Raw genomic sequence first — 27,650 nt, 5'->3', positions numbered from 1 at the left:
AGGGGACAGGAGTGTTATGGCAGGGGGCCTGGAGATGTGGGGGTGCAGGAGTTTGGGGATGTAGGGATATGAGGTGCTCTGGGCAGGTGTGTGTGGGGGGGGGTGCAGGAGTGTTATGACACTGCAGCCAGATGGGGGCTGGGTCCCAATTGGGGGCTTGTTGGCCAGGCTTCATTTTTAAATAAAGTAAAATATTATGTCCAACACACAAGATTTCAACACTGTCTTTATGGCAAGGGTGGGGAATCTTTTTATGGGGTGGGGACCAGTGACCCACAGAAAAATCAGTTGGGGATCACACAAGTGAGAAGCAAAAAAACCAACCCCCCCCCCAAAAAAAAACCCAACCCTCATTGATGAGGCCCCCAACTGAAACACCTCACTCCCCTGGAGCTCCAGCCCATGGCGGGGGACAGGGAGGGGGAGAAGGACAGGGAGGACTGAGGTTCAAGGCCTCAGGCTAGATTAACTTTTCTGGGGTTCCAGGGTTAGTGAATTTTGTGGGCCCCCCAGGCTCTGGGGTGGGCCAGAAATGAGGGGCTCACTGTGCAGGACAGGGCTGCCAGTGAATGGGATAGGGATGGGGGTGCAGGATCTGAGTGGGAGGCGGGGAACAGGAGGGGGTGACAGTGCAAGGTCTGGGTGGGAAGTAGGGTTCAGGAGCAGGCTGGGAGTAGGGTGTCTGGCCAGGAGAAGGGAGCAGGAGCAAAGTTAGGGTCCAGGAGCAGTGTAGCCTGATTTAAGATTGTATATGGATTCTGTGTACCATCTTTAGGGTTGACAGGTTCTTTGTCCCAGGATCAGGCCCAGTATTCAATTATTCTATGGTTGGGAACTCTGATGTGCACAGTTGCAATGCATACACTATGGCTACATCTACACTGGCAGCTTCTTGTGCAAGAACACTTTTGCGAAAGAGTTCTTGTGCAAAAACTCTTCCACAAGAGAGCGTCTACACTGGCATGTGCTTTTGCGCAAGAGATGTGTTTTTGCGCAAGAGCATCCATGGCAGTGTAGACGCTCTCTTCTGCAAGAAAGCTCTGATGGCCATTTTAACCATAGGGGCTTCTTGTGCAAGAAATTCATGTTGCCTGTCTACGCTGCCCTCTTCTGGAAGAGCTCTTGCGCAAGAGGGCTTATTCCTGGAGGGGAGAGGAATAACTCTTCCGGAAGAAGCCCTGTTTTACAACACTATACTGTAAATTTACTTCTGGAAGAACACTCGTGCAGTGTAGACAACCAGCAAATTTTGGGGGAAGAACAGCTGTTCTTCTGCAAGAAGTTGCCAGTGTAGACATAGCCTATAGGAACTCTTACATATATTTACAAATGTAGTTTATTAATACAATTAGCAGTCACAATCACTCCAATTTCATAAGATGGCTAGGGAATGTACATTCATATTTCCATACCTTATACTCTCACTATTCCTTCTAGACCAACCCAAGGTGTTAGCCATCATCTTCCTCATTACCTTTGTCTTCCCCGTCATCACCAGGGGCCATCATTTTGGTTCCTTCCATGGACTACATTTTCTTCTCCTACCACCCATAGGCTGGGATGCCACTTATATATTACCCTGACATTATGTTTGATGCATATTCGGTAAGGGATGTTTCTGTTTCTCCTTATTCGTATTTCCTCCCCATACTAATGGTGAAGTGTCTTTTTCCAATAGGTCAGTATATTATTTATTGCAACTTATTATCATATGTGTCAATTCATTATCTTCTATGGTTGTCTGTCACATGTATTATTTCTGTCCTACTTGATTATTAGGTCTGGGACCTCAACCAGTTATTTCAGGTGTTTCTAAATAATGATGTACCTGCTAAGTTAGAGGGTATTCTTGGAAGTGCCTATACCATGGAAATTTCCTGGATCTTACCACCATCTATGTAGGTGAAAGCTCAAATATGTTCAGGACCTAACTGTGCTCTCTGGGTGAAAGATCCCAGACAAAAATACTAACTTTGCCTTCGCTCAACATACAGCACATGGCCTGTAAGTCTCTTGTATTATAGCCAAACTACCAATTAAACCTACTGTAGATTCTTATAATAAACATACCATCAAAACCATAAGGAAAGAATGAGCATGTTAGTCCTATGGGCTACAGCAAGCTGGGGGCAGGGTGTCTGGCCAGGGGAGATGGTGCAGGAGTAAGTTGGAGGCAGGATGCTTGACCGGGGGAGGGGGAAGGAGCAGGCTGGGGGGGCAGGGTTTCAGCAGGGCAGTGAGTGAGGGGGCTGGGAGTGCAGGGTCTCAGCGGGGGGTGGGTAAGGAGGCTGGGCATGATGGGATGGGGGGGCACTTACTTGCTTTCACATAGCTCCAAGCACTGTAGCTCAAGCACCGCCTCCCACCCAATTCTGGCCAATGAGAACAGAGGGGAAAGCCTCCAGGAAGCATGTTCTTCTGTTGCTGTTCCCCCAGCCAGGGAAGGGGGAAAGGAAGTGGCAGCACACATAGTCACTTCCTCTCCACCAGCTGGGTCTGGCGGGGAGGCTCGGTGCTTTTTTCCCTCTTCCTCCCCCCACAGGAAGCCAGCGGGGAGCTGCGAGGTTGGAGCACCAGCACAGGCTCCCTGCTGGGGGGGGGGAAATCAATGTGGGGGCTGAGCTTATTTGTCTCTCTACTAAGCCACATTTGGCTGGTGAGCCATAGATTGCAGACCCTGGCCTATAGGGATGGGATCCCTTAAATTTCCAGGGAGGACAAACCAATAGGAGAAAAGAGGGTTAACACTTTTATGGACATGCACAGAATATAAGCATAGTAAATCACAGTAAAAAGAGGATACCTAGAATGGTAAAATTGAAATACCTCTGGGAAAATTCAGCAACACCCACTCTTCTACTGATTATCACACCATGAGAGATGCATCAGACCCTAACACTGTTGTAAGGATATGAGTATAGCTTTATTTGTAACTTAATAGGTCTATACAGAATTTCTGTACACTTAGATAATCATAACTTTAATTGTAGCTTTAATAAAACTTGTAATACAGTCTCAACTTTGTACTTGTGAATGTATGTGCGGTCAATACCCTTGGTCTTTATGTGTTCCTAGCAACTCTAACACAAATAGTAAAGATGACTTTCACTTTGTTAAGCTTGAAACTGTAGCCACCAGAGTGGAACCAACAGTGCTATAATACCATATACAAAATTCTCTTAAAATAAAATGCAAAGCTAGAGAACAAAGTTTAGTGTCCTATTGGTAGACATCATAGTGGCCTTCATAACTTAAAACATAAGAACCTAAGAATGGCCATACTGGGTCAGACCAAAGAGCCATCTAGTCCAGTGTCCTGTCTTCTGACAGAAGCCAATACCAGGTGTCCCAGAGGGAATGAACAGAACAGGTAATCATCAAGTGATCCATTCTCTGTTACCCATTCTCAGCTTCTGGCAAACAGAAGCTAGGGACACCATCCATGCCCATCCTGGCTAATAGCCACTGACAGACCTAGCTCCAAGTGATATCTTCTGTAGCAGCTACAAGCAACTTGACTGACTTGATTCAGTGTACTCAGGAAGACACACAACAGGGATAAGATGATATGTTCCTCTGAGGGTTTAATAAACACTAAGTAACGAAATCCCCAGACTCTTCCCCCTAGCTTCAGGACACAGTTCAGGAAACAGGGGTGGTCTCCCATACAACTTTTCTGACAACTGAAAAATGGTGCACTTACAACTCCATGGATGATTATCTGGTTTAATGCTGAATCCAGACTTCTCTGCAATAGCAGAGGGGTTCTCTTAGTTGGTAGGCATCCTCCTCATGCAGGCGTCAGACTGCTTCTGTTCCTGAGATTCTCCCCTCCCCCTAGGGATGCAGTGATCAAATGCAGATTACAATAAATGTACTAAAAATCCCAACTCCTAATCTCCTACTGTGAAGCTCATATACAGATACAACAGACAGGCGACCCTGAATTCACAGCATGAGTAGTGCTTGTCACACGTTGCCTGATTTATTGAGGGAGCTGAAGGGCTAACTCTCAGCCTAATTGGATAGGGAGTTTCCTCAAAAAAATTATATAAAATACCCTGAACGAGGAAAGGCACAAGATTAGATGTCACATTCTTGTACCATATATGGACTGGCTACAGAGCTTGCTTGCTCATATACACCAGATGTATTTATCATTATAGCCTTCAATGCTCCCCCGCTATGGCTGAGGTTCATTTAAATAAGGTATTGTATACACATGCCACCTAATGGCTGAACTGTATAATACAATTTAGCATTCCATTACCTGTCAACCTTTTAATTCTATAGTCCTACCATTAACAATATTATGCTGGCTTTCAAATTCTCTGTGTATCAGTCTAAGTCAAGTCTCTGGATCATACTGATTTTTTCCAACTACATAACCTGAATGCATACCAACTTGGTCAGCTGGCTGTCCATTAACTGCAACAACTGACTGAGGCAGGTTTGGAATCCCTGTCTGTTTCTATATCTGCAACTGCCATCTGTAAAGTTTGCTGTATGGATTGCTCCTTCTGAGGAAAAAAACTCTAGGGGTCCACAGTTTCTGTTGAAAGCTTCACTATCAGTCTTGATCACATATGATTTGGGTTGCTAAAATCTTTTACTTCATGACAGCTGAAGTTGTTCACCCTTTTTCTCAATCTAATTTGACTTGAACATGATCACCAGTTTCCCCATCTAGTAGGTCTTTGCTGAATGCTGTCCCTGTGAGTGCTCCATTTCAGGTGTTGCTTCATCCTGGCACTATCAACTGGAGATTTATGGTAGCAGTGTCCAAGTGGGTAGCATATGCACAGTAGTTGTCTCATGGTGCCGTTGGTGTCATAACTAGTGAATACATGACCCAAGCCCTCCAGTCCCTTCTCATCCATCTTTGGCTGAAGACAGAACTCAGGAGCAATACTTATCACTTTTCCCAAACCTTTGGAAATAATAGTTTAAAAGGTTAACCATATAGGGTATGTTTGCACTAACCCTCTAGATCAGTGGTCTCCAACCTTTTTACACCCAAGGTCACTTTTTAAGTCTCAGAACAGACGAAGATCTACCGCCCCGCCCCTTCTTTGAAGCCCCACCCTCTCTATTCTCCTGTCCATCACTTGCTATCCCCAGCCCTTATACACTCTGTTAAACAGTTTATTTTTAAATTATGCAATATATAAAATTAAAATCACATGTTTATAGTTATGAAATAAATGCTCTGTTTTTAATCCATACTATTTAAATGTCAAATGAAGCATTTACAATTATACATTTTGTTCTCTGCCATTTTGTAAATCTAAAATCAAGTATTGATAATTATATATTTTTTCTTCCAATAACAAAGTCTCAGTGTGACACCTGTGACTGAACAGTATCTGCCAATGTCTTGAAGTCTGGGTTGTAGTCTGAGATTGCTAGTTGTATACAATCCAACAGATGGGCATCTGTGATCCTGCGCTCAGCCTGGGATGCTTGCTCCAGCACAGCTGGAGCTAGACGCAGCCTCCCTGGGCTGAGTGCAGGGCAGAGGGAAGAGAAGTGGCTGCCTGGACAGCTGGCCATGGCGCTCAGCCAGGGTGCACCAAGCTCCATGTGGGCAGGCGCAGAGGAGAAGCTGCCGATCAGCTGGAGCATGGGGCAGCCTCTTTCAGCTGAAAGCCACAGTCAGCTTGCTGGGGTATTTCAGCCCTCCCAGCTCACACTATTCCTCGCAGCTACTCACCTGTGTTGTTGCTCGGTGAGTAGCTGCTCCTCAAATGAGGAAATCAAATGTAAATGTTCTGCGCAGGCGTGCAGTTCAGAGAGGGCTCAAGAGCTACTCTTAGAGCCCCTGAGATCTACCGGTAGCTCGTGATCTACTGGTTGGTGACCACGGCTGTAGATCCACCTAGGGAGGCTAATGAGGGTGACCGAAATTGCAAATGAAGCACGGGATTTAAATATCCCATGCTTGATTTGCATGTTTCCAGCCGGTCGCCATTTTAGAAATTGACTAGCCCGAAGTAACTGCCGGCGTCTACATGCGGCAGTGAAATGGGATTCCGAAATAAAGCCCTAACTCGAATTAGCTGGTAAACCTCATTACACCAGCTAATTTGAGTTAGGGCTTTATTTCGAAATCCCGTTTCACTGCCGCGTGTAGACGCCAGCAGTTACGTCAGGCTAGTCAATTTCTAAAATGGCGACCGGCCGGGAACACGCAAATCAAGCGTGGGATATTTAAATCCCGCGCTTCATTTGCAATTTTGGTCACCTAGATCGATCTAGGGGGCTAGTGTAGACATACCCATAGAGAATTATACTTAGTCTTAGTTTTGTTACCAAAAAAAGTTTAGTTTTGCTAGTTACCTTCCCTGTACTGGAGCAATTAACTGTTAAGATGCCTGGCTCCTTAGGTTTCAAGTGATGCGTCTCCTGCCTTGAGAAATACACGTTTAGGATGGGTACTTCTTATGCAGACAATGTCTCAATGAGGCAAATAGTCCACAGAAATGCACCTAATGTAGCAATGTGAAAGTGAGAGCCTGGCGTGACTGGGATCTCAGGTTAAAAATGATGAAAAAATCTTTCCAACAGACATGAAGACTGCCTCTCTGGGCACTTTTCCAGCAGGAACAGGAGGCAGAAAGATAGAGAAAGAGACATGGTCAAACCCTGCAAGGTCATGACCCCAGCTGCCGGCACATGTTCAGGTGAGCATCTATGACATTCCAGGTCTGGGTACCTTCAGCACTGCTGAGTCCTGAACAAAAAAGTTGGTGTTGAGGCACAGATGAAAACATGCCTTCTTCACAGCACCAAATTCACCCGTAAAGGACTGAGCACAAAGAGGCTCCTCAGCCATCATGCCTCTGCACCTAGCACCCATAGTGCAGAAGGTGAAAACTAAGCCAGCACTGACCTTATCAAATAAACTGACGCAGCATCTGTTGGTACTGACAAGTGTGGGACCTTCAGCACTAACAATACCAACCTCAGAATTGCCTCAGTCTCTGCTGCACCAAAAGACCTGAATGTATCATCAGAACCACATGTCTCATTACTTGGCACTGATACACTATTGAAGTGATAAACTCATTCATGGGCAGAACCCATGAACTTTCTCATCACAGAGTTCACCAGTGAAAGAATGACAACCACCCTGGGGTCATATGGAGCTGAGATACCATGGCAATCAGATGGCTTAATCATGGTGTGGACCACCATAGATATACCCACCAATGGCTTTCCCAATGCAATTGACACATTACTGAAGCCCAACTTACTGAAGCCCAAACACCAGACAACCTAGAGCTCACAGAGATGAACTGCAGTCTCACATGTGTCTCATTCACCACATCCCACTGAACTTCGGGAAGGCGGAGATGACACTGAAACAGGCACAGACCAAGAAGCTATGTTTCCGGCACACAATTCTTTCTCTTCCCTGGACATCATGCTGGCGATCATGCTGCAAATGACTTCAGGCAATTCCAGGAACTGTTTAAGTGGGTCCTCCATCTTGCTGGAGGCAGTGCAGAGTAACCAGCACAAGCTCATGCAATTTTTACTGATGTCATCTACTTCCAAGATCATTATCCCCATCAATGATGCAATCTTGGAACCAAGACAGATGCCTGGCAGACCCGGCCTCAACTCCACCAACATGCAAAAGGACATCTAGAAAGCATAATGTCCCCACAAAAGGGGCAGAGTTCCTCTTTGCACATTCACCTCCCAACTCCTTGGTCATTCGTGCACTAGACATGGCATCAATGGCACCGTGAGACATCTACTGCATGCATGTAACCCAAGTGACACCGCTACCATTCATCTCTGATCAACAGCACTGGGACGCACTGTTACCTGAAGTGGAGCTCCCACAGGGACACACATCTCAAAGAACTTCAGTCATTGCACAAGATGAGTTACCGTCTCTTCTCTGAGTGATGTCTGTTGAAAAAACGTTCATAAGTTCTTAACCTGTTTTATCTGATTTGGCTACTCTCTTCAGAGCTGTTCACTGTGATGAAACAATAGTCCTGAGTTGTCTCTCTGTTACAGGTTGTGCTGGACTATTGTTGCTATTTGTGTTAGCACTGACAGGTATGGGACCTTCAACATCGACTGATAGTAGTTACCAATAGTTACTATTGGTGTTGAACTATAACACATAAGAGAATGGATCTTCCTGCTCTAGGATTTTCTTGACTCTTTATACAGCTCTTTCAGTCTTGCCATTCAGTTTTGTATAATGATGGCTGCTAGTAATATGATAAACGATATTTTGTTAGAAATTATTTAAATTCTGCTGCAGTGAATTGTAGTCCATTGTCCATCACTAGGTGCTCTGGAATACCAAAGCAACTAAAAGCTCATTTCAGTTTCTTAGAAACACTGATACATTATGCTTTTTAAGGACATTATTTCTAACTACCTGGAAAAACAGTCCATGATGATCGCATAATGATGTCATTTGAATTTGCATAAATTTGCGTCTAATCTCTGCCAAGTTCTGTCTGGTAGAAGTGATGTTAGTAAGGGTTCTTTGTGTTGCATTGGTGTGTTACTTCTGCAGTGTTCACATGAAGATACTTTGGCCTTTTTTTCTTGCTGATGTCTGGCCACTACATTGACATTCATGGCATTTAGTTCATTCTTGATCTCTTCATGGACAAGCTTTAGGACTTTTTCCTCTCATTTTGTTTGGAATTATAATGCCAATAAGAGCTTTTAATCGTTTGACTTACTTGTCCATTTGACTCAACTGTCCACACATCACAAAGTAGTTTCTTGTCACTTTCACAGTGTCCTTTGGATACATGGGCCAGCCATCCCAAATGTAATTTAGAACTTCTGAAATTGGTGTCTGTCAAGATGGCTTTTAGTAGTTGGAGAAGTCATTTCTGACATGGGTCTGTGTGTGTCCACAGCATCCACATAAATATTTATGCAGGGAGTAGAAACAGTTTAGTTCAAGTCTGATTTGGGTTCCTCAACATTTCCTAACCCTCTGATGTAGACACTAACTTAGAATGATGGTTTGGTAACTAGTTCAACCACTCCAAACCTGTCTTCAGATACGTTTCCTGAAGACTAATGTTACACACTCTTTTGCTTGCATTATAACTCCTAGCAAACATAGGAGGAAGTAAGGGGAAGGAAGAGATGGAAAGAGGAGGGAGTTATTCAGACAGGAGAACTATCCATTCCAGAACTCCTTTTCCCTCTCTTCATGTCACTTGCAATACCATTTTAAGAAGTATAAACTCTGCTTGCCCCCCTCCACCCTCCCACAGGTTGGAGTAGAGAGAGACCCTTCCTCAGGACTTGATTATTGAACCCTGTTATTCTGAAACTGATTACCAATTTTTTGGGGGAGTGAGAGGTGGGGAAGGAATGCTGGTTCCAGCTTCGGTTCAATGTGACTGACGGATTTTCAGTTCATTTTCAAGTCTGGCTCATTTAGAAACTGTTTTTTGGGGTTCAGATTCAGGTTCCTTGCCTTTACTTCATGTTTGAACTCATGGGTAGTTGAGTATAATGCCGGGTTCCTTGAAAGAGTATACCTACTACTAGATTTATCCCAGGAACGAATTTAGCAACTGAATTAAATCACATTAACCTTAGCAATAGATGTTGGCAGCTCCGAAGTACTTGATCCATGTCTTTTCATTGATGAGAGTTACAAGCAATTTATGGTCCATTAATAGTACAAATGAATCCAGTCCACAAAGATATCTATAAACGTTTTCACATGCCTGTACACTTCCCCAATTTATGCACATCATTTTTAGGTTTCTTGTGTGAGAACAAAATGCAACTGACTTCCACTCAGAGCTATATTGTTACAACAGCATACCACATAGTCTGTAACTTATAGTGTGAGCTTGGACACATCATAGTGCAGTACTTGAAAACTAGGGCTGTTGAGCTAATTCCTTACCTTTCAGAAAGCAATTTCTTAATTTGGCCATCAAGTTAAATGCAGCTTCACTATGAAGAATTAATTCAGTGGTTTTTCATTATAGAAAGGTCTTGTAGGTATTGACCAAAATAATTTACTATCTTTTGTATACATCTCAATTCTGGTACATTAATTGCGGCATTCAATTCTCAAATTGCTTTTACTTTCTTGGGGCTATGATTGATTCTGTCTTTGTTTATTGTCTGTCTAAAAACTTGAGGTTAGGTAGGCAAAAAATTCATTTTTCCTTGTTTAGCTTCAGTACAGACTAAGGATATTAAGGACTAGTTGACTAGTCGACTATCCGATAAGCAAATGTTTATCAGATAGTCGAGTCTACTAGATGCTTCCCCACCCCCTTGCTGTCTCTAATCAGATAGGGCAAAATCTATCTGATTTCAAAGTGGCAGCGCTGCGTGGAGCCCGGGATCAGCTGGGGACTGATTCCATGGAACTTGGGATCAGTTGGAAACTCCCCAGCTGATCCTGGGCACCGTGCGGCATTTCAAAGCTTGCAGAGCCCGGGGTCAGCTGGGGAATGTATGGGCTGACCCCAGCTCCACGCGGCATTTCAAAGCATCAGCATTACATGGAGCCCGGTGTCAGGGGGGGACTCTGAATCCCCCACTGACCCCAGGCTCCATGCAGGCGCTTCTGCTTTGAAATGCACATGAGCCCCCACTAGGGACTCTTTTACATTTCAAAGCAAGAATGTGCAAGTGCCTATCAACTAGTCGAGTAGTCGATGGAAATTCCATCAACTACTCGACTAGTAAACTAATCAATATTTAACATCCTTAGTACAGACAGACTGATTAAGCTTAGAACTTCATTGAAGGGTGTGGGTTTTGTATTTTTCCATCAAAGAAGCATATATCAGAATATCATCCATGAAAACTATAACTCCATTGGTATTTAATAGCTCTGCCATCTTTCTTTAGATATTTTCAGTTCCACTCAGGGGTAGATTTACAATGAAACATAATGAAACATACCATAGCCTAGCACAGGGGCCCCCAATGACACGGGGCCATAGGGTTGGGCAGTCTAGCACTGGGTCTGGCAGTCTAGCACTGGGTCTGGCACCTCCCCTCCACACAGGGGGTGGCAAATTGGGGGGGGGGACAGTCTCTCTGCAGAGAGGGTTATGGGGGGAGCAGGAGATCAGGGAGTCTTACCTGCAGGCTGCAGCCTCAGGAGAGTTGGCAGGAAGTCATTTCCTGCTTCACTTCTCTGCACTAGATTTCTATCAAGGAAGATCCGAAAAAGGACTGATGACTCCCAATCTGTTTAGGAGTCAGAGAATTTTGCAAGTCAGCCATCTATTACATCACTGCTACAAACCTGATATACCTGCAGGGGCGGCCCATCCATATAGGCAAACTCGGCGGTCGCCTAGGGTGCCAAGTTAAATGGGGCGCCAAATAGTGGTGCAATATCATTGAGGGGTTTAGAGGTGGGGGTGCCAATTGCATGTCTAGGGCCACCCCTGTATACCTGTATGTATATCATATTGTGATGGGGCATCTGTCCTGCACTGGCCCTTTAAGGGTTAAAACCCAGCCCTGGGAGAGGACTGGAGCTGTGGGGCCAGCATAGGGATATAAGCAACTAGTCAGCTACCAATAAGCATAGTTTGCTCCGTGCTCCCTGTGGCGCTTCTGCCAGCGAGGCTCTTGCTACATGGCTGTGCTGCCCCTTTCTCCTGAATCCTCCTGCCCCTGTAATGTTGCACTGCTGTTGGCTGCCAAGTTGGTAAGTGACTGCTGCCCACGGGCGAGGGGGAGAGCGGCTGGGGGATGGAGAGCCCAGGGTGGGGGATGGGGCACGCAGGAGCTTTGAGAAGTCCATTCAGTTATTTTTTTTATAAAGGGCTCTTATCCAAAGCACTTTACAATAGTTAGTTAATGGTACTAACAATATGTGGAAAGATCATTAAGTGGTCCACCAAGACCCTCAGCAATTTTTAAGTGGTCTCTGAAAAAATTCCCTGTATGGAGTGGAAATTCATCACTGTGCCCCTGGAACAAATAATAATTGTCATCTGAAGAAGTGAGTTGTGCTCACGAAAGCTCATGATACAATGTATATATTTTTGTGGTCTCTCAGGTGCTCCGTGCTCCCTGCGGCGCTTCTGCCAGCGGGGCTCTTACTACATTTCAAAGGCAGAGGCACTCTGACTGATTGAGAGGTCAATGGAAATTCCCTTGACTATTTGATTAGTTGATTAATCTAAATTTAACATCCTTAGGCCAGCAGCTGAGGCAGGAATTAGCCAATTAGGGCCCAGCAGAGGGCACAATAAATAAAGGCTCCTAGAGAGGAGGAGCCAGTCACACTCTTGCTCTGGCTATGAAAAAGGAGGGACCTGGCTGCCAGTACTGGGTTTATTTTTTTCAAAAAGTAAAATGTTAAGACAGAATACATTCTGAACCTGCCATCATTGATGAAGTATAACATAAATGCTCCTGTTAAACAAAAAAAGGTTCTGTGTCCTCAACCTGCATATCTTGCCAACAAAATTTTGTTTGTGACTCACCATAATTGACTGAGGCCAGCACAACTTTTACTTTACAGAGCCAGAAGGGGGAGCACAAGCACAGTATATTTAGCCAAATTCTACCCTCTTCTGTCTACATCTCTCACTGAAGTCAGTATAAGTTAGACCCCTATCTTCAAAGCCAGAATTTGCTCCATTTTGTTAATGTGCAAGAAGGTCTGTCAAGCTAGCAGCAATACACTTATATTTTAGTATCTCTTTGTCATGAAGTTATAGATTACAATCAAACTTGAAGATTTTGTTTCTGATTACATTGTAACAGCTTTAATGTAATCTTTGAACCTAAAATGTTTATATTATCATGGAGTATGGTAGGTAGGTGCTATAGGTGCAAGCTGTGTGAGGCTATGTCTAGACTGCAGCCTTTTGTCAGCACAAAGTATGCTAATAAAGCGCTCATTAGCATTTGTCATACTGTCATTTGCATATTCTTTGCCAAGGCTTTTTGCACAAGAGGTTTTGCACAAAAAATGAGGTTTACAGGTTCTTGCGCAAAAGGGTTTTTTTGTGCAAAATGGACCCATCTACACTGCTTGGTTTTGCGCAAAAACCTCTTGTGCAAAAAGCCTCAGCAGAGAATATGCAAATGACAGCACGACAAATGCTAATGAGCGCTTCAATAGCATACTCTCTGCCGACAAATATCTGCAGTGTAGACGTAGCCTCTATGCTTCAAGGATGGAGCATCTGTGGAAAAAAATTAGCGGCCACAAGCAAGTCAGCGACATCTCATGATTAATGGTATCAAAGGCCCCATTGCAATCAATAGGAGCTTTGGCATTTACTTCAGTTGTGCCAGGATTTCACCCTTGACCTTTCTCTGATCTTAAGATGAGATCGTCTATCAATGTAGAAAATTCCATTTGCCAAACTATGAATTTTCAGTGCATGAATTGCAAATGTTTGTTACTTTTTAAAATAATTATTTTTCTACACAACTATTCTGCAATGTATTGTTCTGCTATGAAGATTATTTGTATGATAAATTTCAATTTATAAACTACAGCTGATTTTGCTGCAGATCTATTAAAAAGTCAATGGTAATACTAATAAAATAGTAAATACTATTTTTTCCTAATCAATATCTAACTTAAAAGTGGCAGAAGGGCTCGCTTTTCCTCAAACTTCTTTTTTTGGGGGTGTAGGGGATAATAGGAGGGTGAGGAAAAGGAAAAGACACATTTAGGCAGAGACCATGCTTGGAAAATTTCAGTTTCAGGCTGCATGTTTCAGATAGTTATGGGTTATATTAAACTAGGGATGTAAGCAATTAGTCACTTCCCCTGCCCCTTGCTGCTTCTATCGGAGAAAGGCAGCAAGGGAGGGAGCAGGATCCAGTGCTGTGGGGAGGTGGCTTACAAGCCATTTCCCTCCCCAGCACCATCTCCGTGGGGAGAAGGAGCAGAGGCACAGCAAGAAACTGGCGGCACTTCCACTTTTGAAATGTAGCAAGAGCAGCACTCTTGCTACATTTCAAAAGTAGAAGCACTGCGGTGAGCCTGGGATGAGGTGGAGACTCAAACAGTCCCCCACGAGCCCTGCACGCCCTGCCTTTGAAATGTACAAGATCTGGGAGGGCGCTTGTACATTTCAAAAGCAAGGAACTGTTTGAGTTGTCAGCAAATATTTATTATGTACAGGCAGTCCCCGGGTTACGTACAAGATAGGGACTGTAGGTTTGTTATTAAGTTGAATCTGTATGTAAGTCGAAACTGGCGTCCAGATTCAGCTGCTGCTGAAACTGATCAGTTTCAACCGCGGCTGAATCTGGACGCCAGTTCTGACTTACATACAGATTCAACTTAAGAAACCCAGGCGTCCCCAAGTCAGCTGCTGCTGAAACTGATCAGCGGCTGATTCCAGGAAGCCTGGGGCAGAGCAACTCTGCCTCGGGCTTCCTGTAGTCAGCCGCTGGTCAGTTTCAGCAGTGGCTGACTTGGGGACGCCTGGGGCAGAGCAAATGGGGTGCTGCTGGGTTGCTCCAGTAGCGCCGAAGAGCCGCGCTACTGGAGCAACCCAGCAGCATCCCATCTGCTCTGCCCCAGGCGTCCTGATTCAGCCGCTGCTGAAACTGACCAGCAGCGGCTGACTCAGGACGCCTGGGGCGGGGCAGAGCAGCTGGGGTGCTGCCGGGTTGGTCCGGAGCGGCGCTGCGGGACCAACCCGGCAGCCCCCAGCTGCTCTACCCCAGGGGTAGGCAAGAAAAGCCTGGTCTGCTGGGGGGGGCACTAGCTGCACGCCCCCCCCCAGCAGACCAGGGAGACGGGGGTGGCAGGACCGCCCAAGTCCTCCACGGCTTTGCTCCGTCTCCCTGGTCTGGTCTGCTGACCTGGGAGACGCGGAGCAAAGCCGCAGAGCACGCGGGCAGCGGAACAGTCCAGGCGCGCCGCGGCTGTCCCACTGCTGGCGTGCTCCGAGGCTTTGCTCCCCATCTCCCTGGTCTGCTGGTCAGACCAGGGAGACGGGGAGCAAAGCCGCGGAGCACGCCCGCAGGGGGACAGCTCAAGTGCGCCCGGGCTGTCCTGCTGCGGGCGTGCTCCAAGGCTTTGCTCCCCGTCTCCCTGCAGACCAGGGAGACGGGGAGCAGCTTTTCTCGCCCCGGAGGATGGGGGCGGCAGACCGCGGCGCATCTGGGCGTCCCGCTGCTCCCGTCCTCCAGGGCGAGAAAAGCCCCGTTCGTAACCGCGGATCCGACATAAGTCGGATCCGCGTAACTCGGGGACTGCCTGTACTCTAATCATAAGAGCCATGACCTTTTCCAATGAAAAACAAAAATATTTAAACCTTTCACCCAGCATATTCCAGTGTAAAAAATAGTGCATTCAACTGATTTAAGTGGCAGGATTGTTTATGCAAAATGTGGTATCTGTAGGTAATCGTGAAGTATGGCTTTATTTTGAATAAACAAATCCACAAACAAACTCTTCAAAATATATAACATATTATTAACAATGCTAGGTAAGGACTTTTATAAAAAGTATATGTAGTGGTTGTGATTACTCCTTGATTTTAATTAATAGCATTTATAAAGAGTATGGGGATCATTTATGAAAAAAGGTACTGTACCTAATGCAATATTTTTATTTATTATAAATTCTATTTAATATCTGAGGTAAAGGAAATAATAGCTACCAAATAAAAAGGGAAATAGGAAATATATTTTTGGGCTCTTCAAAGACATTTCAAAGAAAGGAAAGAAAAAATGGTGAGACATTTATTTTATTTTCTTCTAGTCTGATTTCATTTTCCAATAAACAAATTAGGAGAATGACTAAGCTCAGAAACTCTTCAACTCTTCAAAACTGATAATCAAATTAATCTGTGAATTTATTTATAAGCACATGAGGTTCTTTCTGATACTTCCCAGCTTTTGAAACTTTTGACAATGTAGTTCACATGAGAAGCATAAGACTCAATCCTGGCACTGAATCTAGTCAGGGGAGGAAAGGAACCAGAGGAACACAGAAGACATCTATCCTATAGAAACTAATTTAATCATATCCTTCAAGTCTGGGAGACTGAATCAAATCACACACAGACTTTTAATGTCAACGAGCTACTAGCTATTTGCCCTACTGAATTGCAAGGAAACATTAATGATGATAACACTTTATTAATGCCATTAGCTTAACACCTTTTAAAAAAAATCTTTAAGGTCAATAAGAATTACTGCCTGAATTGCTTGGAGGCAAATTAGATTGAAATAGTTTTCTGTGATTTATGTGTTTTTCATTAGATTTCAATCTTCTCTAAAATCTGTACAGAAGTAAAAGCTGCCCATGATCATTTATTACAATGACGAAATGTGAGACACAAAAAAGAAAAGCCATTGTCCTCTGCATTCACTGAGATACTGTACCACTGAACCTAGGGAGTATAAGCAGTATTAGTACCCATATCAGTTTGAGAAAATAATCTAATATATGGGACCTAGCTGTGCCTCTTTCTCCACCTAATCTTCGTGGAGTGGGTGGAAAGAGACTCACAGCTAGGTCTCATGTATTACATTACTTCCTAGAACTGTGGTGTTTGTTTAATGCAAGCTAATTTTCTGTAGTCACTTCCAGAAGTACCATTTTCTGGAAGCCAAGCTAAGCTTGGGAGATGACTCCTGCCCCTGAGGTTATGAGGTGTTTTCCTGAATGAACGTCCTGTGTTACTACAGGCCAGGAAAACAAATCAGGAGACAGATATAAAAAAATCATGGTGCTGATATGAAAATCATGAGCTTTATTTAATTCCCATGACTTGGAGAGGAGTGGTCTGTTTTCTAATTTTATAACTCAGGGAAATGTGCACCCTTTCTGTCTGCCTCTGGTACATGTATGTTTCATGCTAAAGCTCACATATACTTACATATAAGTCCCTTTCACTCCCTTATAGCTCACTGCAGTAAAACTCTTCATGTATTTTTTCTCTGTTTTCCTGTCACTGAAGGTACGTCTACACAGCAGCATTATTTCAGAATAATTGATGTTATTCTGAAATAACACTGTGCGCTTCCTGGCTAAAAGCCATTATTTTGAAATAATGTCGAGCTGGAAGACTTCTTACTTCAACTCCTGTAACCTTCATTTTATGAGGAATAAAGGAAGTTGAAGGAAGAATGTTCTTCCTTCAACTTCCTGCTGTGTCGACAGTGCCAAATGCCGAGTTAAGCTATTTCGACTTAAGTGATGCAATTGATGTAGCTGAAGTTTGACTTCAGCCCTGCTGTATAGATGTACCCTGAAAGAACTGACAAAGGTGAAAAACTGGTAAATCTTTCACTTTAATTAATTTCAGGTTCTTTACCATCAATCAGTGAGAAACTTGATTTAAACTATCTAGAACTTTAAAAACTGCCACAGGCTATAAAACCCAGTCAGGTGCAAAGCCTAGTGATATTTGTCATTTTGATATAAAAAAATTATCAATTTGGATTCAGAAGGGTTTAAAGACATTATTCTGGTTTGTGTGTGCTTAAATTTCACTTTAATGAAGTTCTACCTTACAAAGTGGATAATGACACTGTAAACTTTTATAGGCATTTATTTCCATGGCAAATTTACTCAGTTTTTAAGTTAATTTTAATCCTCAGTAATATGACCCCAAAAACTCACCCTGGGATGTGGCAGTCATGCAGGTCTCTTTCTAACTTCAGGATCTGCACACACAATAAAAATTCTACCAGACAAATTAAACACTGGGATAGCCGTACTCTGTGTTTAAGAGAGGTACCACTAGTATTACTGTATAATTTGGCCTGCAAAAATTGTGTTATAAGAGATGGAAGAAACCAGCCTGATCATTAGAACCCAGGGGGAGTTTGTTGGGCTACAAATCTATCTCTGTGGCTACGTCTAGATGACTTGCAAGTAGGAATAAGAGATCCTCCAGAAAAGGGCTTTATTCCGGAGGATCGCGCCAGTCTAGACGCTCTTTTCCGGCTTTTCCCCAAGCCGGATAAAAAGCGGTGGCCATGTTTATTTAAATCCCGCGGGGGATATTTAAATCCCCCGTGGATTTCCCTATTCTGACTTGCCTGCTTTGCATGCCTCTTCCGGAGAAGGGGCCAGTCTAGATGTAGCCTGTCTGTCTTTCTGTCCATCTATCCATGAATTAGTTTTTAGTCAAGAACTCCTACATGGTAAAAGCTAGGACCACCTAATTTGGTATGCAGCTTCCTTTTATCATAACTTAAAGCAAGGTCAGAGTTTGGTTGTGCCAGGAAAAATGGGATGTGCCAAAGACTGCTGGCCAGGAGGCTAGGAAGTGCAGCCCCAGACTCACAGGAAGAACTGCCGATCCGTTCCCCCGCCTCCCGTCCCCTCCAGGAGGAGCTGCCAGCATAGTGCTACCCCAGCCCCCCAGAAGGAACCACTGCTGCAGCAATGCCACCCTTGCTGCCAAGGGTGGCCCTGGTAAGCTTCTCCCAACCTCTCAGCCCCCTTCCCTGATTACTGCATACCCCCCTCTCTACCCCTGAGCTGCCCCCAAATCTTCCATTCCCTGCCCTGAACCCCCCACTCCTGTCCTGATTCCTGCACCCCTGCCCTAAGCTCCCCTATCTCCCAGCCCACTACTCTGATTCCTGCATTCCATACACCCCTGCCCTAAGACCCCCAATATCTATACTGAATCCTGCACCTCCCATCCCCTGCCCTGATTCCCACCTCCATCCTCTTATACTGAGCCCCCACACCTTCCACTCCCTACCGAGTCACCTGCCCTGAGTCCTGCACCTCCTGCCCTGAGTCATGCCACACACTTTTCAGACCCCTGCCCTGACTGCTGTACCCCCACCTCCTAACCTGAGCCCCTACAAGAACTCGGGCGGGGTAAATCTTCTAGTTAGAAATAAATCAAAATATGAAAATTATTGACACAACTATCAATAAGGATACTCAAAATGCCCTTATTACTTAGAAATATGTATTTGAATAATGACTGTAAAAGCAGCATTGTGGATTCTATGTTTGTGTCTCATTGATTCTGTATCAGCTTGGCACAATTTTCAAGTAAAATTGTCTTTTCTTCACTTCCCCTTGCTCCCTACTTGGCCCTGCAAATTCAACATGGGAAGTAAGAATCAAGATTTGTGTGTGTGTGTTTGTGCTTCATTTCAGTAATAAATCAGTCTGCAGATTACATTTTGCCCTCGATGATATTTCTGTAACCACACAGAAAATAACATAATTTGACTTGCAAAATCTTTGTTATCTAGGATAGTGTGTGTGACAGAAAAAACCTATTTTCAGTGGATTGAGTTTTCAGGGCTTGCAGATAGAAATTGTAATTTGAGTATGTGATCAGCAAGTCACTGCTGTGGATTAGAGATAAAAAAAAATTCCTGAAAACTAAGGGTGGGAGGATAGATGGGTGGGATATAGTAAATGTTTTGGTAGAGTTTTTGTTTTACTCTTTACTTCTCTCTCTGTCTCTCTCCCTAACACAATCCCTTTCTATGTGTTTTCCAATCTTTCCCACTGTCTCCTTTATTTTTCACAGTTTTATATTAGATTTTTTTTCTGGTGTCTTTTGTCTAAGCAGAATGTGAATCTCTAATACTGCTTAAGTCTGAGCTGAACTTTCAAACCCATGATGTTCATGAGGTTTAGAGTACATGGACTCTCCCTTTCTTAGAGATAGCCTGGGATTTTTATCTTCCCGAGTCCCAAATCCACAGTTGTTTTAGACTGCAGGAAGTTACAGTGCCAGAATATAATATGACAGTGTGACACAAAGGAAAATCTTTGGATCACTCCATATTACCTGGATATGAATTTTACTATATATATATAAAATTTTTGCAAAAGATAAAATAAAAAAATAGTTGCACTAGAGACTTAATATACTAAGTGACACTATCATTAGTAAGTATGACAAGAAGCTTCTCTGGGCTTCCCAACCAACTAACTTAAGCTACTGCCAACCCTAATGCTGCATTAACATTTTGTATATCTGAAATTAAACTGTGTTTTGTACACAGACTAGAGACCTGACAACAGTAATAATAGTTATTACTTTACAATATATAAAGGCAGAGAGTTATATAAACCTTTATGCAAAGGGAAAAAAAGAAACAACATGTTCCCCTCCTTTCCATGTTAGATCCATTACCTACATAAAGAGGGAGAGGAGATTGTATACCCTGTTCATACATATGCCTTCATACATAGATCTCTTCCTTCATCTGTAGAAGCTGCTCAACCATCTCTCCAGCAGCGTCCCTCACCTCTCTGGCAATCCTCAGTGGCCCTTCTGCTGGTCTAGGAGTCTGCGAATTGGAGAAAAAAGTAAACATGCTCCCTAGAAAAAAAGGGATGGGAAGGGACACATCATCCTCTCAGACCAGGACGGGGAGCAAAGCCTTGGAGCACGCCCACAGTGGGACAGCCCGGGCGCGCTTGAGCTGTCCCCCTGCGGGCATGCTCCGCGGCTTTGCTCCTCGTCTCCCTGCAGACCAGGGAGATGGGGAGCAAAGCCGCGGAGCACGCCCGCAGGGGGACAGCTCAAGCGCGCTTGGACTGTCCCGCTGCGGGCGTGCTCCGCGACTTTGCTCCCCGTCTCCCTGGTCTGACCAGCAGACCAGGGAGATGGGGAGCAAAGCCTCGGAGCACGCCAGCAGTGGGACAGCCGTGGCACGCCTGGACTGTCCCGCTGCCCGCGTGCTCTGCGGCTTTGCTCCGCGTCTCCCAGGTCAGCAGACCAGGGAGACGGAGCAAAGCCGTAGAGGACTTGGGCGTTCCCGTCACCCCCGTCTCCCTGGTCTGCTGGGGGGGGGGGGGTGCAGCTAGTGCCCCCCCCAGCAGACCAGGCTTTTCTTGCCTACCCCTGGGGCAGAGCAGCTGGGGGCTGCCGGGTTGGTCCCGCAGCGCCGCTCCGGACCAACCCGGCAGCACCCCAGCTGCTCTGCCCCAGGCGTCCTGATTCAGCCGCTGCTGGTCAGTTTCAGCAGCGGCTGAATCAGGACGCCTGGGGCAGAGCAGCTGGGGTGCTGCTGGGTTGCTCCAGTAGCACCGAGGAGCCGCGCTACTGGAGCAACCCAGCAGCACCCCAGCTGCTCTGCCCTAGGCGTCCCCAAGTCAGCCGCTGCTGAAACTGACCAGCGGCTGACTACAGGAAGCCCGAGGCAGAGTTGCTCTGCCCCAGGCTTCCTGGAATCAGCCGCTGATCAGTTTCAGCAGCAGCTGACTTGGGGACGCCTGGGTTTCTTAAGTTGAATCTGTATGTAAGTCAGAACTGGCGTCCAGATTCAGCCGCGGTTGAAACTGATCAGTTTCAGCAGCGGCTGACGCCAGTTCCGACTTACATACAGATTCAACTTAAGAACAAACCTACAGTCCCTATCTTGTACGTAACCCGGGGACTGCCTGTATAAGGAAAACTGCTTATTGGGAGAAAATGATGTAGATGAAGATGTGGACAGGGCTGAGTGGATCAACTGAATAGTAATTTAAATAATTCACTTTGCAATGCATCATTCTTTAAGTCTCTCTTCATGCCTTTAAGTATAAGTGTGACAAGTAAATTACTAAGCTGTTTGTATGTTGGATGTTGCCAGAAATAAAGGTTTAGCTTAGCTAATTCTTATATCTTATTTAATTAGATAACTAGGTTTAGAATCTCTCTCTCAAGTATACAGTACAGAAAGCTGCAGTAAGGGAAATCTATAGAGTTGCCAGTTGCCACTGAGTGTCATTTTCTTATTTTATATTACATATAATAAATTACCCTTATTTTGGAACATCATGGCCATAGATCATGATGGTGATGCCATAAATCTATTCCCTATTTTACTTCAGCATAACTCAGCTTTTCTAAAGGAACCTTATTCTATATTTGTTTTCTTTAAAAAAAAAAAAAAGTGCCAGTGAGTTCTATGGGGCTTGCTCTAAAAATACGAGCACTCGAAGCACAATCAGTCTTAACTATTTTGGTAACTTGATTTAAATAAATGATTTTTTGTGTGTGATTTAAATGGTAATTTAAATAAATGGTTTAAATCACCTTAATTTAAATCCATCCACCGTGTGGTGATTGGACAAGAAAGGTAATACAATCTGTGGGGTGTGTGATACAGAGGCACCAGTCGGAGAGGAGCCTGGTGGATGGGAGCAAGTACGTGTGGAAAGCTGGCTTTTAAGCCGGCTGCTCGCATGTTCCAGCTCCTGTGGATCCATCTGTCCCCCCTTGCTGCGCTGCTGCCTCTGTATCAGAGGTAACAATGTGGGGGGAAAGACCAGAGGCGTGGGGGGGGGGGAGGGTAGGCGGCTTATGCATGGAACGTGCAGGGAGTGGGCTTAAAAGCCTCTTCCCTGCATGTAAATGTGTAACCACTGAAACTTGCAGCAGTTACATGTTTATCTAAATAAACACATTTTAACATCATTAATGCCCGTTGAAGGTCTTATTCTGCCTAGAGTAGGCAGAGCAAGAACCACTCTTGTTGCCACAATGAATGTGCAAACCTATGGAATCAGGCATACAGAAAAGATTCTTTAGTGTCTGGTGTGCACTTTTTTAGGTTATTGATCTGTTTCAGGATATGGAGGCATTGGCACAGCTCTCCCACAGCTGGGAAACTCTTATAGCCCAAAGTCCAAAAAGTTAAAGAAGTGTGCCTTGATCTATGGACTTTTTCTGGCATGTGTGGAGCTGGATATATGCAGCTTCACCTTGGCTGCCTGGATCAGAAACCTTGAATCTCAGTTGTCAGCCAGGGACTCAGAGAATGAAAGGCTGAGATTCAAGGTGAAGGGCTTGGTAATGCAGAATAAAACCTTAATGTGACTAGTTGAGAGCCACCTCCCTCAAGCAATGAAGCCCATAGGATAAGCAGGGAGACTGGCACTGGCAGCAGGATTTGGGTCCACCTCTTGCCCCAACACTTATCAGCATTGGTGGGAAACAGAGTGATCTATCCCCAGCCCCCTCCCCCGACTCCTAGCCAGGCTGCTTCACTTCCTGCTGCCAGTGAGTACAGGTGTGTCCCTACCCCTTCGCCCAAGCAATGCAGCTGAAAGTCAGTGGAGTTGAGTAGGCTGGGTTACTCTGCAACCCACCACTGTTAGTGAGTATAGGCCCAAGCCCTGCTGCTAGTATCCTAGGCTGCCTTGGATATTGTGTGACCCATAAAGCACAGGTCCTGGAGTGGTTGCCCCAAACCATCCTATGAACAGCTCTGAATCTAACAGTGCACAAAAACATCATGGTGAAACAGTTCTTCCAATTCCCATGGTAAAATAGAGACAGATACAGCAATTTTCTGTTTTCCTCCTCAGGGACATAATTACCAGATTATCTAGTTGCAAGACCATAAGCATTTAGTTTCCAGTTCCTTTCTGCCTTTCTTCCAGGGTCCTACTCTCCAGACCACCTACCTGAGAGGGATCAGCAATCTCATGAGCTTTGCTCCAAAATATAGTCCAACAAGTCAGCCCTTTTCAGCCTCCTATCACTGGCTCTACAGCTTAAGAAGATCAGCCAACTATTCTCTCCACTGATCTCATAGACACATTCCCACGGAGGGCCTACATAGTTTTCCAGTCCCTGCAGGTTCTCTATTTCTCCCAGGCAAAACTCTCCTGATGATCTTTTTGCTTTCAATATGTGCTTTCAGGCAACTCTCTCCTGTGTTCTGTGTATGTGGCTGTGCTAGATAGGAATGCTGGCCAGACTCGGTGACTAAAGGGTTAAACTCAGATAGCTGAGGCTATGTCTACACTACGGGGTTTTTCTGGGATACCTTTGGTATCCCAGAAAATACTCCGCAGCATCCAGGGAACGCATCTGCTCTTCCGGAATCCCTGTCTTCCTCCTCCCATGAGGAAGAAGGGCTCTTCCGAAAGAGGCTTTTCTGATATTTGGCCCAGTGTAGATGGGCCAAATTTTTGAAAAGCCTCTTCCAAAAAACACTATCGGAAAAAGGTACGCAAATTGAGGAGTGCAATTTGAGTACCTTTTTCCAATATATCATGGTAGTGTAGACATAGCCTAAGGGCATTGGCAGGGGGCCAGAAAAACCAATAGGATACAGTGCTGAAATTTAAATCCTGCTGCCCTTTCTCTTTGTGTGAGTTCTAAGTTAGGAGCTGGAGGAACAAGATGAAATTATCAACCAGAATTACCATGCCTACAAGAAACATTGACACAGGAATGGACTGGGCCTTGGGGTATGGATCAGTAAGGATTGTGAGTAGAGGGAATGTATATTTAGTTGCAATCAGGTTATTTTTCTTTATTGTGCTGTTTTGTAAAACTTCTCTATGCAAAATCCATGTGCCTCCCTCCCCCATTCACTATACCCCAAGTTGTGCCCAGAAATATCATTTTTTTCTGTTGGAATCTGCTCTTTTCTTAGTTGCTCTGTAATACATAGCAACCAAGTATGCTTTATCAAGTATACCTTTTGTTTTATTAATAAAATCACCTTTTTTTAAGATGATGATTTGATACTTGTGTCCTGGAAGGTAACAGGAGGTCTGTGTGGGTGCCTGCCTACTGAAGGGCCGTCTATCTGAATTGTAGCTTGTATCCTGTGGGGGTTTTTTGTTTCTTTTTTTCAAGCTCCCTTGTGGCAAAAGAGCATGGATTACCCCTTGGGAATAAATTCAAGTGTTTCTTTCTGTTTTTTTCAGGTATTAAATCACTTGATGTTGTTAGCTACCTTGGGGAGCTTTCAAGCAGAACCCTATAGAGAGAGGTAAGGTATTTTAAGGTCTCTTGCGGGCCCTGATCATCTGCATTCGAAGTGCCAGAATGGAGAACAGTCCTGACAGTGGCCCAAGTGACTTTTAGCCCTAGCTGGGAGGCAACTAATCTGTTGCAGATGTACTGGACCTTATTCCCTTTCAAAGGAACCAGTTACCCTGTGACCGCGGGTGACATTGTCTAAGTGACAGGCTAAAAGAATGCTCTTTGCTGCTGCATTGTAAATGGATGTAAGTGGGGCAAGCCTTCATTTGTTAAGAAAAATTGATGTTGCGGTAATTAAGATGTGAGAAGATGATGAACCTGGATAAGAGATTTAGCTCTGAAGATGAATATGATTGACTGTATCTTAGATACATTATGTAGAAAAAAAATCCTCAATACTTACAAATGGCCTGAATGTGGGGATCTATAGAGACAGAAGATAGCACCCAGGCTATGGACAGTTATAGACTGGTGGTATGGTCCACAGTGACCAAGAAAGGACGTGGGGAAAGAATGAGAGCTTTGTTGTAGCCATGCTGTGCTTGAGTTGACAGCTAAAGATCCACGAGAAGATGTCACAGAAATAGGCTGAGATTTTAGTTTGGACCAAAGTAGATAGGTCTGGAGTGGAGAGACAGATTTATGAATGGTTGGCATGGAGGTGGTAGTTGGATTTGGTTTTGAGATGGGATTACTCAGCGATGAATTGTAGAGCGAGAAGAGAAGGGGACCAAGGACAGAGTCCTGTGTAACACCATAGAAAGTTGGAGGGGGGATGAAGAGCAGTTAGAGAGGTAGGAAGAGATGCAGAAGAGAACAGAGTCATGGAAGCCCAGGGAGGGCAAGACTTCAAGAAGATAAGCAAGTTTGACTGTGTTGAAGGCAGCTGGCAGATCGAGGAGGGAGTACTTTGTCTAGAAAAGGTTCATTAGAGAATTTAGCATGAATATTGTGATGGGATCACCTGTGCGTATAGCCTGGGATTGTGGGATTGCTGTGTCCCTTAAGTCTCTCCAGCCTGAGCTGTCTCTCACAATGTCTTGCTAGTGACCGACAGCAACCACTCCAGGAACTGTTATCACACAGCACTGCTACATGTGGAGCTAACACCCAGGCAGATTGCATAAATGCTCCCAGAGCCACTTGTGAATCTCTCAGAGTAAGGCACCAGCCAAATCTGCCCCCTCTTCCTCTGCTCTCAGTACTATACTTCAGGGATATACTATCTAATTTATTAATTGGTTCACCACTTCATTGATTGAAAGTGCACATAGATGAGCTTTTGTAAAACCTGAGCAAATTTGCCACACACTTCACACAAACTCACTGGTAAAGGTAAACAGTAAATGAGTTTATTGATTAAACTGATAGAATTTAAATTACTATTAGTGTTAGGAAAAAGAGTAGTTACCAAAAGAAAAGAAAATGTAAACACTCAGTCTAAAGTCTCAAGCCTATTAGACTAGGCAACAACTAGATCAAACAGTTTTTCTCACCCTGCTGGACATTGCAATCCATAGTACACAGACTTTACCCTTGAAATCTGAGTCTGTTCCCTCACCTGGAATCTTCACAGTGTTGTTGTTTGGTTTTTATACCCTCAATCCATATTCTTGAGAAACACAAGTCCAGGCATGTATGTGGCATTCGTGACTTTCCAGGTAAAGTTGAGCAATTCCCGTTGTGTGGCCATATTCAGGTGAGTTATTGCATTGTAGCTCCACTCCTGGACAATGGCCATTGACACCCCACCAAAGCTTTGTTAATCTTCTTGCTGTTGTCTCTTGGAATCTAATATCTGGCTGATTCCCCAATTTACAGCATGTTTTAGTGACAACCATACCATAAAGTCACATAATTTCATATGCATTGATGATATACATAGAGGTTACGTTTAGACTGGCATGATTTTCCGGAAATGCTTTTAACGGAAAAGTTTTCCGTTAAAAGCATTTTCGGAAAAGAGCGTCTAGATTGGCATGGATGCTTTTGCGGAAAAGCGTCCATGTCAATATAGACGCTCTTTTGCGCAAAACAAATCTCAGCTCTCTACACTGGCCCTTTTGTGCAAAAGTTTTCCACAAAAGGGACTTTTGCCCAAACGGGAGCAGCATAGTATTTCTGCAAAAAGCACTGATTTCTTACAGTAGGATGTCAGTGTTCTTGCGGAAATTCAAGTGGCCAGTGTAGACAGCTGGCAAGTTTTTCCGGGAAAGCGGCTGATTTTCCGGAAAAACTGGCCAGTCTAGACACAGCCATACAGACAGAGAAATGACTATCAGGAGATTATAACTTTTCCCTTGATACCTTACAAGGCATGCTTTATAAGTAAGATTATGATGATATAAAAATGGGAAATATAGGGGTTATAGAGTGCTCCCCCAAGGTATAGATTGTCACAAATATATTCAATGGAGTGAAAGAGCATTAACTAGAATGGAGACAGCCAGTGATTGTAGACAGTACATTCAATAAGCTTTGAGATGAAAGAGAGAATGGAGCTGGGATGGTAGTTGGAGAGTCAAGTGTGTCTGAGGATTTTTTTTAAGATGGAAAAGGGAAACCATGCTTATAATCTGATGGGAAAGAAACAGAGGAAAGTGGCAAGTTAAAGAGAAGAATTAAGAGGTGTTACCCTAGAAAAGGGGGGCTGTATTATAGTTTAGTTCAGTGGGCTCCATTTGAAAGAGACAGTTTCTTTTCTCTACATGATGGAGGTTTTCCCCGCTCAAACTGTTGATTTGCACACGGCACTACCTTGTGCACCCCTCTCAAGCAGGCTGTGCACCCGTTACTATCTGGTGCACTCAGCACCAAAAGAGGTGCACTCAGCACCAAAACCACTGCACACAGCCCCTAGGAAGCTGCACTCAATCCCTAAGTTCATTGGCATATTTTTCCTGCCTCTGGGCCAATAAGAGCCCTGAGGTATCAGGGGCTTGGGTCCTTGGATATTCCCCAGCCTTGGATTGT

At 44.4% G+C, this 27,650-nt stretch overlaps 1 long non-coding RNA gene across 1 annotated transcript in view; it reads right to left on the bottom strand.

The window, feature by feature from the left end:
• Positions 1-27,650, bottom strand: part of LOC112545733 (uncharacterized) — a 90,963-nt gene that overhangs the window by 54,941 nt on the left and 8,372 nt on the right. The window contains exon 2 of the long non-coding RNA XR_012898855.2: positions 11,116-11,223. This is a non-coding gene — a long non-coding RNA (uncharacterized LOC112545733). The remainder of the gene's footprint in view (positions 1-11,115; positions 11,224-27,650) is intronic.

Source organism: Pelodiscus sinensis, chromosome 1, assembly GCF_052426305.1.
Source record: "Pelodiscus sinensis isolate ZL-2025 chromosome 1, ASM5242630v1, whole genome shotgun sequence".
Classification (NCBI taxonomy): Eukaryota; Metazoa; Chordata; order Testudines; family Trionychidae; genus Pelodiscus; species Pelodiscus sinensis.
Note: the sequence above shows the minus strand (reverse complement) of the source record. Positions and strands in the feature narration are given on the sequence as shown.